The sequence below is a fragment of the Aphelocoma coerulescens genome, chromosome 11 (assembly GCF_041296385.1).
Source record: "Aphelocoma coerulescens isolate FSJ_1873_10779 chromosome 11, UR_Acoe_1.0, whole genome shotgun sequence".
In the NCBI taxonomy this organism is placed as follows: domain Eukaryota; kingdom Metazoa; phylum Chordata; class Aves; order Passeriformes; family Corvidae; genus Aphelocoma; species Aphelocoma coerulescens.
Genome location: NC_091025.1, coordinates 6,426,859 through 6,439,191, shown reverse-complemented (window position 1 = coordinate 6,439,191; position 12,333 = coordinate 6,426,859). Strand labels below are relative to the sequence as shown.

The 12,333-nt window shown below is 45.2% G+C and overlaps 1 long non-coding RNA gene across 1 annotated transcript; it reads left to right on the top strand.

Annotated features, from left to right (window-relative positions):
• Positions 1-1,900: 1,900 nt before the first annotated feature.
• LOC138117191 (uncharacterized) lies at positions 1,901-8,800 on the top strand. Its single transcript, XR_011154565.1, has 3 exons — positions 1,901-1,989; positions 7,673-7,753; positions 8,727-8,800. It is a non-coding gene; the product is annotated as an uncharacterized lncRNA (long non-coding RNA).
• Positions 8,801-12,333: the final 3,533 nt, after the last annotated feature.

Below are 12,333 nucleotides of genomic sequence, written 5' to 3'. Positions count from 1 at the left end.
ATGTTCATTCCTGCCCCAACAAGGCCGGGAAGCGTGGTTCCTCCCATGAATTGGATGTGGTCATGACTCAAGATGCATTTTGAAGATGAGCTTTGACATGTTCTAGCCAGAAATAGGACTGGCTTTGCCAGGGCATTGATTTTTCTCATGTTGATATAATTAGATTGACTTGTATCCCTCATCTGAAAAAAGCTGTGGCAAAGCATCACTGGCCACATCATCAATATTTGGAGAAGGCATGCACATTTAAATAGACCTGCCACCCACTGCCATTGGTCGTGAGCATCCAGCATGGGGAAGTCAGAGCACATTGTTGTGCCATGGTCTGGATCTGGCAGCAGGGATACTTAAAAATGATCCTCCACACCCTCACAAAGCTCCTAGGCATGCCTGCAGGGACAGCTGCCTTCACGACTAGTGCTACTGTTCCCCCAGTTTTACATCCAGATTGTGACAAAGCAGAGTCTGTAAGAGGAAGATTGCAGCATCACAGGCAGAGAAACCCCCACTGTGCTGCAGATGCACCTCAGATGGGAGCAGCAGGCCAGTGTTTGCCTGCACCCCTGTGGAGGCTTCACCACCCTGCTGTTGGACTGAGTCCTGTCTAGCACAGCTGGTGAGGAGGAGCCCCTGAGCAGCTCCTGGGAGCTGGTGCTGCAGGAGCAGGAGTGACGTGCGCCCCAGGAGACCCCCGGGAGGGCAGTCCCTTTGCTGTCACGCCCCCTGTCACTCCAGCCAATCCTCTACATTTGTACTGCAATTTCATCAGTTCCCAGTTCTGCATATGTACCTCTACCAGAGCAGTTCACCTTGGAGACCACGTGCTGGTGGAACCACGACCAGCCCATGTCCTTGACCTACAGGCTATGGGTTCCCCCAGCTTTGCAGGTCTCCGAGGAGGTCAGCACTGCCAAAGAAGCATGACCCCCATGGCAGCCCTGACAAGCAGCATGGGATTCCTTTCTGAGACCAGCACAAACCTCTTCCTTTGTCCAAAGGCCCGGCTGCCTCCTTGCCAACGCTGCTGGGAGACAGGCACTTCTCACAAGGAACTGTAGCCTCCCAGCAGCCTGGCCGTAACCTCGGAAATAATGAGTTTTCGGCCCCGTGGAGAACCAAGCCGGCCTGACTCTGTGTGGAGACAAAGCCTGAAGCCTGCTGCCAGTTCTGCCCACAGCAAGACGAACACGGCTCTTCTGTGAGCTTGCACAAAGCCTCCCTTGTGCAGGAAGGGATCCAGCCAAACAAATGATCTCCTTGGCTGCATGTCTCCTGGTGCTCCATCATTTTTACTATTTGCTGGATTGTTCCCACAACTAAGGAAAATTTAACAAGTAAAAGCATCTGATAAAAATCTATCAACCACAGTAAAGCACCAACCCAGCCAAACCAGTCTGTACAGCACAACCCTCACAGCCTTCAGGACACGTCCATTCAATTTACCACCAAACAAATGCCGTGTGGTACTTGCAATGTCACCAGCATGGAGGCTTTGAGTAAAGCTTGTGTTACCAAAGCGCAGTGAGATGTTTGAGGGCTGCTTCCTTCCCCAAGCCCAGTTCCCTGTTGTGCAAAGACAAGTTCTTATGTCATTTCCTTGGCGTTTTGTGCTTCTCCTCTTGTGTTTCCGGACCATGCTGATCCCCTTGCTGCTGGCTTTAGCATGGAGGTCCTGACTCCTGGTGACAACCCTCCTGGCCAGGTGCCTGGCAGGAATGATGCACCTTGTCTTTGCTGAGGAATTCTGCAAGAAAACAACTTTTGGCCACTGGTGCCTTCAAGTCTCATAGTATTACTCACAGATGGTTCAAATCTTGCCTTGGAGACAAATCTCAAGGCAAGTTTTGACTCCAAGACAAAATTTGAACCACCTGTGAGTAATCCTGGAAGACTTCCAGTGCTGTGATGGATGGTGTTGGTTCTGTGCTGGAGGCGGCAGCTGGAACAGAGGCTCCCATGGCAAAGGCATGCACAGCCTGGATGGGTCAGGTACCAGCAGCATGTTTGTCTTGGTTGAGTTCCTTTCAGCAGATGTCAAGCACGCATGAGCAAACCTAGCTACCACCCAGAGGCATTGGTGTTTGCCATCCTCAGAGAAGGTGGCCTGGTTCTGTGTGGCTGGCAGGGAATGACTCCAGGCAGGCAGAGCTGTTGCACAGGAGATCTGCTGTACAGCTTACTTAGCCAGCTCCTGGAATACAACTCTGGATGGGAGCCTTGCTTTTTTATCAAAACACAAATGGAGGCTCTCGAGGGTGCTGCCTGCAGCAGCCATGGCTGGGCACTGTGCCCTGGTGTGATCCATGGTGTTCTCACCCGTGGCCTGTGGCAGCCCGGTGGAGTTGTTTGCCTGGAGTTTGCATGGAGCATCCTGGTGATGGAGAGGGCACCAAGAGACATTTTGTGAAGTGACTCAATACCTTTTGAGGGACACTGGAATCAATGGACCCTTAAAATTCCTTTTAGTCCCATTGCACATGAAATCCCTCCTTCCCAATAAGAAGAGGACATCAAATCAAAAGAGAGAAGATATTAAGGAAGCCAAGGCAGAAGAGAAAGCCTTTGTCCAGTGTCATAACAATGGTGCAAAGAGCTGATCCAGGACAAACACATCTTCACTATGGACAGACAACAACCTGAAATTCTTCATTTTTCTCTCTGTACCCAGATGGAAGTGTTACAGCCTCTGTAGACTCTCACGTATTAAGGAAAAGAGTATTTCAAACCTGGGGTTGTATTGCTACATTTTGTGTAGAAAAGAAGGCAGAAAGTAGAGGGCAATTAGGTTCTGGGCAGGACAAATAATCTCCAAGCAGAGTCCTTCTAGCAGTGGATGATGCAGTAGTCCTGGAAGTAGACCAGCACAGTTAGAGGGGGGGCCAGGAGCAGGCTGATCCCACACATTACTGTAGCAGCCATCAATAAGCCATTTCCATAGGCAGGACAGTAGGATGTGTCAGGAAAAACAAACAGCAGTTACAAGCAGAAGTCTGGTCAGTCGGTGAAACCATTCTCTAAGGGATGTGCATGCCCTTAACGGGAGGACAGATCCATACTGAATTAGCTTTTCTATTATAAGGATGATGACTCAATTTATTTCTACAGGGTGCCCTTGCCAAAGGGCTCTGTGTCTGTGTACTTCATAATAAAACAATTAAAAACCCCATTAATGCTAAAATCTTACCAGGCTAGAACAGAAAGGGTCGTTCCCTTCCCACAGAGACAAGAGCTGCCAGACTTACAGGTCTTGTGGGAATGGAAAGAGTATGGAATTATTTTTAAAGGCTGGAAGAGGCTAGGTGGGTAGGATTAGAGGTGGCCACAGGTTTTGCACCCAGAAATCATCACAGTTTGACACTGTTACAGTGAGGAAATCTGTATGATCATGTCTTATATTGGCTCTGTACAACAGCAAGTGAGGTGTAGTTGAGGAAACATAAAGGATCCAATATTAGTGGGAATTCATTGACTTCATTTCGGAGGGAAACTTAAGTTAAAATCAATCCAAAAAGGGAAAGAAAGCCTTGAGATTCGCAGCTTCTGCCAGGCCACTGGTCTATGGCACCGTTCCCACAAAGTGGAGCAAAACAGAGCTGGCCAGCCAGGACACCTGTCCCAAGCAAAAATTTTCCAGCTTTGTTTATCTGTTTTTCTGATGGTCCCATCACTTTAGTCTAAGCAGCGAGAATCAGGAGTATACAAAGAGAAGTCTCCTCATTCCTCCAGTCCCTGCCCTGAACTGGGGCACCACTGCCTTCCCCAGAGCAATAGCTGGAAGTCACAAAGCAATGTTCTTGGTATAAGTGACAGTGTAACCTGTGCTACAAATTCTTCTGTCACAGAAGGAGGAGATGTCATGCAGACCAATGGCTCATCCAGTTTCTGCCTTTATTCCTGCCTACATCCAGCTATCCCAACTCATCAGTGTGAGGATATGAAAGTTCCCTACATTTTCTTGTGTGACCTATCCCTAATCCCTGTGGATCTGGGCTGTTCTAACCCCTGCAGAGCTGTAGGATGCCTGAAGACCTGAGTGACTGATGGAGCACCCAATGATTAATGAAATGGTTTGCACTGCAGAGCAGGGTCAGACTTAATGGTCTGTGACAGAAAGCTGGTCAGGGCCAAAATGCAGGGGACAGATATTTTACTGGACATCTCTGCCTGTTGGGTACTGGGTCTCTTGCAGTGGGAGGCAGAGCCTGGCATATTTGCCAAATTGCCACAGTGCCACTTTTCTCCAGGCATACTTTCCTTTAACTGACTCCGTTTCCCAGCCACTGTGTCCTAGGTCCTGGAAAACGAAAAATTTTCTTCAAAGGCCAGCTAAAGGTCTCTCCTTTAACCACTGAAACTTCCAGCTTAATCCAAAATTTACTCTGAACCCAAGTTAGCAGATTGCCAGCATAGGTGGAAGATCAGGAACTGCAAACAATCAAGCTACTAATTCACTGGGGACCTGGCCACTCAGCACTGCCAGTACAAGCATGCTGGAGTGCTAATCTCATGTCTGTGAAGTTCGAGTGTTATTTTGCACGTGATTCCTCTCACTAGAACTCACATCAGTATTTAAAACCATTTGCTAGCTCTCTCCCACCCCCAAACCTTATTCCTTTGGTCTAGATGTGGTTGCAGCACAAGGCAAGTTTTGGGTCTGCAGACAGCTAAAGCAAAGCACACAGTCTGAGCTGCTGCACATAAAACTGGGATTTCCATGTGTGAGAGGTTGTGGCTGTGACCAGGACCACTGTTACTGTGATCTGCTTTTCAGGAATACACAGGGAGAAGGAACGCAGCCAGCCAGGGCTGCCACTTGCCATAACCATGGTTTGGGAAGGGATTGTAGATGTGTTTGTTTGTGGAGCACAGAAAAATAGGAAAAAACTTGATAAACACTATTAGTCACTAATATCAGGATTAATCACACAGAGCAGGATAATGTGGTTTGTATGAGTCAGCCCCAAAATGCCAAGGAGCTGCTGGAGGAGCTGCTCCACGTGCACACACACACCTGAGGAAGGGAAGCATCTCACACAACAGCTAAGGCTTCTGCTGGAAACGTGGTTGGTTTCCAGGACCTCAGCACTGAGTGATGGAGCTCGGGAGGGGGCTGCCCAGAGCTGCTGAAACAAAGTCTAAACCTTTATGCACTGTCCAGCCCTGTGTGCTTTGATACAGGATCTGTTTTAACCCCTGCTTTGCATTTTTTACTCTGCACGCATCAGAAATCTAATGATATAGGAGGAGGAGAACCTGAAAAATGAAATGAACTTCTTAAATTAGGCTCTCTGTCCATACTGAGTGTTGAGGAATACATCTGGTTCAGGTAGCTCAGCTTGCAAACTGCACATTGAGATGCAGATTGAGCTTGGGGTAGAAGTCTGACACAAGAGGCCGTGAATTGCCACCTTCTGGGATAACAAAGGGTGCGAGGACAGGTGAATGGACATTGAAGGACACAGCAGGGGCTGGGGCTCGCCAAGCTTTTGGAGATGAAGAGGGGGGATGTAGATACAAAAATGCTGCTAGCAAGGATTTTCTTGCTATTTTCTAAGTCCATGAGAGACTTTTGTCTCTCACAGAAGAGGTAGCAGAGTTATGTAAACAACCAAACACCTGCAGCCTTGAAAAGTCTTGTTTATGGTACAGTAGAAAATATTTTGACAATGGATGTTTTAGGATTTTAGCCAATCACCCCCAAGGGGTGGCTGACCCTTGTCCAATTAGACTACGAAGAAAAAGTCTATAGAATAGTTTGTAAAATAATTAAATAAATCAATATTGCTGCACAATTCCTGCCTGCTGGATCTTCTCTCCTCCTCCTCCCTATGGCTACGGGACACGGTGATATACCCTAGGGCCTAGGCCTGCAGTAATAGGGAGATGCCAGCGAGGTGGATGCACACAGAGAGGGGGACTCAGGAGGAAGAGCGAGACTTGTGTGTCAGGAGACTGTGAAGTTATAAAAGCTCAGGTGTTCCTTTGTTGCCAATCCTCCTTGGAGGAATAGATGGCTTTATGGAACTTAGATATATGAGACCCTGCAATGGGAAATGTAGGGTTAAACTGGGAAGGAAACCTGGTCTGGCTGCCTGTGTAGGGAGTCCAGCGGGGCACCCTTCAGCTCACTGGATCCACCCTCTCTGAAGGGGCTTCTGTCCCAGCAGTGAAAGTCTGGCGCTGGGAGCGTGACTTCCAGCGAGCCTCGTGAATGGTCAGACTGGGAAGTTTCCTTAACACTGAGGACACTGAAAACACGCAACCTGCGTCTGCTTTCCGTGAGTGTTCAGTACTTACTGGATGCCATGAACATATCTGAGGACCTTTAGTTGGCTTCTGATTTATCAGGAGCTTGACTTCATGAACTACTTTTTTTTAAACTTGGCAAAAGCTCTTATCATTAAGAGATTGACACAAGGGTGCTCCACAAAATGCTTGTGACTTGGTAGGGGCTGAGTCATCCTCACAGACGCCGCCAGTCCTGACCTCTTCAGTGGAAGGGCTCGGTATTTACACTGCTGCCTTTTCAACACTCTTCAAGCAGTAAAACGGCAGCAATCCTGACTTGTGTACCCACTCCCTGGCTGGCGCTGGTGACAGGTGACTCTGTCTCTCTCCTGGAGGCTTTTGAGCTAAAACACATCATCATTTTTTACTTTTCTGAATCTGCATGTGGTGATGAACAGACTCCCAGGGGCACTGATGGAAAGAAACATATTCTAGCTATTTATAGATGTAAAAAAGATCCAGTTTCCAGATGAAGTGCTAAGCAGTTGTTTGGAATCTGCTTCCTTCCTAGGCAGCTCCTGGAGATGCTCACAGCCTGGGCTTCCCGGAACTTCCCAAGATTTTGAGGTGAAGGAGCAGAGATGGTGATATAAGATGTATTCCCTGATGGGGAATGTTAACTCTGGCCCTCAGTTTCCTCAGCTGGACTCCCCTCTTTGATCCCTCCTTAGAGAAGGGCTGGGTTTTAGATTACTGGGGCTACAGTGCTATTTCTGAAGAGCTTGTTGCCAACAGTATGAACCACGTGCTTACAGGAACTTTGACACTTTTAAATTAACATATTTCATTTTTGTCAGCATCCTGCTGTTCCTTTGAGATTATGCTAAAATGTAGACTGCTTGTTAATTACTTCAAATGCCAAGGTTTAATTACAATGCCTCTGAGTTAAATTTCAAGCCAGCTAAACTTTCAGAGCCATGCAGGAGACAGACAGACATACTCATAGCAAGTTCATCCTTCAAAAAAAGATGAAGATGGTTAATGTTACTGACTTCCCAGCACCATTATTTCCTCTTTCAAACACAGAACAGGTTAACTGGAGCATTCAGTGCCTGTCTAACCATCTCTGGGCTGTGGTATTCCATCTGACCCACAGCTGCAAGAGTGAGTCTGCATTCCTGCAAGAGGAAGAGTTAAACCAGACTTCATTACACAGCTCCAGAGAAAACACACACCCATCCTACTGGATGGGCATCCTTCCCCATGGGTGAGGTAAAGGTGCATTAGGAAACAAATTGCATGTGGGTTGGTTATAACAGTACAGCTGAAACTTTCCTGTGAGCAGCTGGATTCCTGGCCACCCTTAAACCCAGAAATGCAGGTGACACTTGTTTGCTGTGAGCCATGCTGTGTTTCTATAGCAGTATCCCATTTTATTTTCCAGATTTAGAGTTTAGAGACCATGACCTCGAACACAAGATAACAGCTGCAGGGTTGGTGTGGTAAATCAACTAACTTAAGGATGGTAAGTAGTTTTTTGGCCCTTGGCAGCCAAGAAGGTGTATCAGGCTTAGTTCCAAAAGCATGCCTGAAGTCATGGGCACCAAGGGAAAGACTCCAAAAACATCAGCTTTAGATTTTGGCAAAACGAGGTGCTGCAAAAATATTCTGGAAATTATCTACCAGCTGTAGGTATTTCCCAGGAGGAGAAAAGGAAACACCTCTCTGCAGCCTCCACACCTGGCTGATGCACACCTGAGCTGTGACGCACATCCAGTGCTGCTGCTGTGGAGCTGAAGGTGTCTGAGCCTGTAATTCAAACAGCACCAGTGCCAGTTTCCCTTTTAAAGCTGTGGCAGTCAGGGAGAACTGGAATGGTTGGTCAGTCAGAGTGACAAACATCTGCTAGATGAGAGGTACCAGCACTGCCTTGTCTCTGGCTCTGCCAGAATATTAAAGTTTCATCTTCATGACATTACTTTCAGCAGTGAAAGAGGATGAAGCATCCAGAGAAAGCATCTTCTGATTATACTCTGGGGACTGTAATCTTGCAGTTCTCTTCGATGCTGTGTCTGTGTCAGAAACTTACAATTAATTTATACTGTCTTAAAAACTAACAGTCAGGATTTAAAAGACCTGGCATATTTTCATATTGCAATATTTACTGATTTCCCCAGAGCCCGAGGTCTGAAGCCACATTTCACTGGGGGAAAAAAATAGTACTTCTTGAAAACTTAAAAATTGTTAAGAATTAGACATAATAATAATAATAATAAAAATGGTAATGTTAAAAAATAAATCTCACACCTGCTGAAAAAACCCCCAAACCTATGACTTCTAAGACAGCTTCACGGCTTTTAGGGACCATGGCATTATTTCCTAAAATATATTGTTGTCAAAGCCGTGATTTAGCTCATAAAAATCTTTGCTGCTTAGGGGTAATAACACATCCTGGGGTTAATGGATTCAGTAACCTCCTGTGTTTTGGTTATTTTAAGAGGCAGGCTCTGGCAGCCAGCTGGAGAGCACTTTATTAGCCAGCATCCCCGGAGAGCAGACACTACGACACTTGATATCTTTTTGGCTTAGAGGATATGGCAAGGACACCAAGCTCCTCACAGCACCTTGGAAAATGAGAGAACAGCAACGACACAGCCGAAAACGTGCTGTGCATGCCACTGACCAGGGCTGCCTTGGAACAGGGATTCTGCCATCCCTGCCTGCCCTGTCCCACTGCCACCACAACTGGGGAGCAGGGCATGTCCTGCCTGCACCCTGCCCTGATGTAGCACCTCCTGCAAGTGTAAATAATTTCTACTTTTCATATAAAATAATACTACAATATCTACATTAAGCATTAAAAATTTTGAATGCATTTTACACATTTTTAAAAATCTAATGGTGTTTGAAAGCAAAGGGCTGTATTTTTGACTAATATGACACCACTTGAGAAATCATAATCAACTTTTTTAACATCATATCTTATATAAATTCTCTCTCTCTCTAGATACATATATATCTCTTTAAATATCTATCAGATCAAACCCCATTCCTTTAAGGCATTGTAGATCCTGTTTCCCTTCTTGGTCAATACAAGTCCCTGTTCTCTTTGGAAACCCACATTTGAAGTTCTGGACATTCAACATTTAACTTTTAAATATTTTTTTCAAGAGAATAATTACTGATATATATGGTAAATTGATATCTAATGAACATAAGAATACATCATGCATGTCTATACATACATATGTAATTAGTATTAACATGTATTAAGCAGGTTTTACTGGCTAAAATATAAAAATATAATGAATTCATCTACCCCTAAAGAAGATAAGTGTTCATTTGAAAATGAAATATTTCAAAATCAAGCAGACAAAGTGAATTTCTGAGAAAGTGTTATCTCACTTTTAAAAAACATTTTCTACCGATCATAAGTGTTCTGCCTCAGTGGGATATACAGCAGCTTCTGAATGACTTCAGCTCTAGCCAAGGAATTTGTAGTTGGACATACACAGTTTTGTTTAGCTGCTGACTCCTTGTCATCTGTTAGTGATATCAAGATGTCCTCCACAACATCAATGACAATCTTAAATGTGAGATACACCAGGGCTTTGACTTGTTTTTTTTTTTTGTGGAAGTCTTATCTTGCTTATGCCAAACATGTATTATGCACTGAACCCGACTTCTTAAATTCTGTCATGCCAGAGACCTGTCAAATTAGACCTGTGTCAGTGTTCTGGTTTGAAAACCGATTTACAGTTCTTAACAAACCCAAATCATGTTGTCTGACAGTCTGATTTCAAATGAAGCAGCAGCACACTTTCTGCAAGAGGTGAAAGACACTTTACTTGAAAGACACCGGTCTCAGTAAAATCGCCAGTCTCCAAATCACAGTAATTCTGCAGCTGAGGCAACAGGGAAAATGCCAATAAAAAAACGAGCCAGATGAAATGATGTGTCATTTACAGGAGAAGCAGGCAATAAAAATCGTATTTCCCTCTTGGTTCAATTCTATTCCTTCAGCACAGTTTGAATATAATCTAATATAAATGTACCCTTTCCACAGCAACTGTTCTTATAGAGAGATTCACCTCATCTTGATTTCAAGTATCCATTTGCAGGCCAAGCACCATGAGAAGCTTTAAAATATGACATTAAAAAGACAACAAATAAAAATGCTTCAGATATAAATAAGTTCACAGACCAAGAGAGGGCAAGGTACTAAGAGTATATTGCAAAGCTAAATGGGTCTATGCTGTGTAAGGAGATAATTTTGGAATAGAGACATGAAAAACAGCCCTTAAGGAAACAAGGCTGAGACAGCTTTGGTCTCTGCTCACATTCCTCAGCCCCCTTCTCCGGGCATGGATGAAGGGGATGCCCTGGGGTGATGGAAAACGTGCAATTTGTTATTTTAAGAAGAAAAACCTTCATTAAATGATCAGGGTGACAGCAAACACATTGACTCAGGGCCTTTAGTTTATAAATTCTTGTTTATTAAACACAGTTGTTACCTTCCATGGGTGTTACCAACCTGAACCTTGCCTGCACACAACAGCAGTGACCTGTTAATTTTCATGAACTACATCAATGTTACCCTCCAAGCATGAGGGTTCTTACACAAGACTAAAGATACTACTTACAGCTCAGAATTGTGATACAAGCAGGGGAATATGAGAAATAGTATAAACCCCATTTTATAAATAGTTTCACAGAAACAGAAGATGGAGGTGTTGGGCCCTTAGGCTTTGAACACAAGCTTTCAAGGAATTCACAGTCATTTCCCTGACACATCTCTGGATTGGACAGGAATTGCCTGGGCAGTTTTTGGAATCTACTTTTGAGAGCCTGCCCATGCTCAGACAGTGACGTGAGCATGTACACAGGCCACCTTCTGCCTGGGAGTCATGGAGCCAGGGAACAGTGGCAATGAATCACGGAATAATTTGGAGGTCACTGGGCTGGGCATCCTACCCAAATCAGGGAAAACACTGAAGGTAGCGACAGCCTGAGCCAAGAGGTGACTTTAGCCTGAGCTCAGCTCTGTATAATGCAGGATTAGTTGGAACTGGTGTGTGTCTGGAGGCCTCGGGCATGGCTAGGGCAGGCGTGGCATTGTCTGCAGCTCACTGTGTTGATATCTCTGTTATCTCCTACCCTTTCTCACTGAAAGGTTTTGCAATTTTCTGCTCCCGGGCCAAACAGGGAAAGATCTTGGCTTTGGCACTGAGAAAAAAAAAAAAAAGCTGAGGGACAACAAAGACACTTCTAACACAAGGTGCCTGTTCTAAGGTGCAAGAGTCTAATGCCATGAATGCCATGATAAACTAATGTGGAAAATGACTTTAGCAGCCATCGATCCTTGAACAAGCAAACAAAGTAAAAGATGCAATTAAAAGGTTAAACACCAAGGAACTGCAAGGAAGCAAACAATGAGAGATACTGAAAATTTGCCATGATTAGAAGAGTGATAAACACCAGCTAGTTTTTCCAGCAGAAACATGGGCACAGAAAAATTCTTCAGAGAAGGGGATAATGACACTGAAATCAGACTGCAACACTTGGAATGGTGTTGCCCTTCATGGGGCTGGGCAGGGTCCTCTGCTGAGTGTCTCCTGCAGAGTTAAGGAAGACACTGAGCTAGAGTTAAGGAAAAAGGTAAATTACAGACAGAAAATATCCACTACATCCTCATTGTAAGCTGATGGCTCAAGAAAGCAACAAATGGAAAAAGCTGCTCCTCACAGCCGTCAGAAAAGAGAGCATTAGACATCTTTCCTATTACAATTTACTCCAGAGTGTGCTGAGGCTTTGTGTTGGGGCAAGGAAAATAACACACCAGGGTGCAAGGCCAAAAAAGACTTTGCACTATTGAAGTAAACATGTGCTTGGGTGGATGCTGTAGGAGAAACACTGATGTCAAACAAGGCCATCTCATGTCTTGTGTGATACCCTGAGGGACTACACATTGCCGGACACAGCAGCCAGCAGCCCCTGGCTCAGCTGTCCCACACGGAAAGTCTGGAGTTTGTTGGCATTATCATTCCCTGGACGTGCACAGCCTGAAAGACAGGCAGCACCAAAGGGAGTCAGATGAATCCAAGC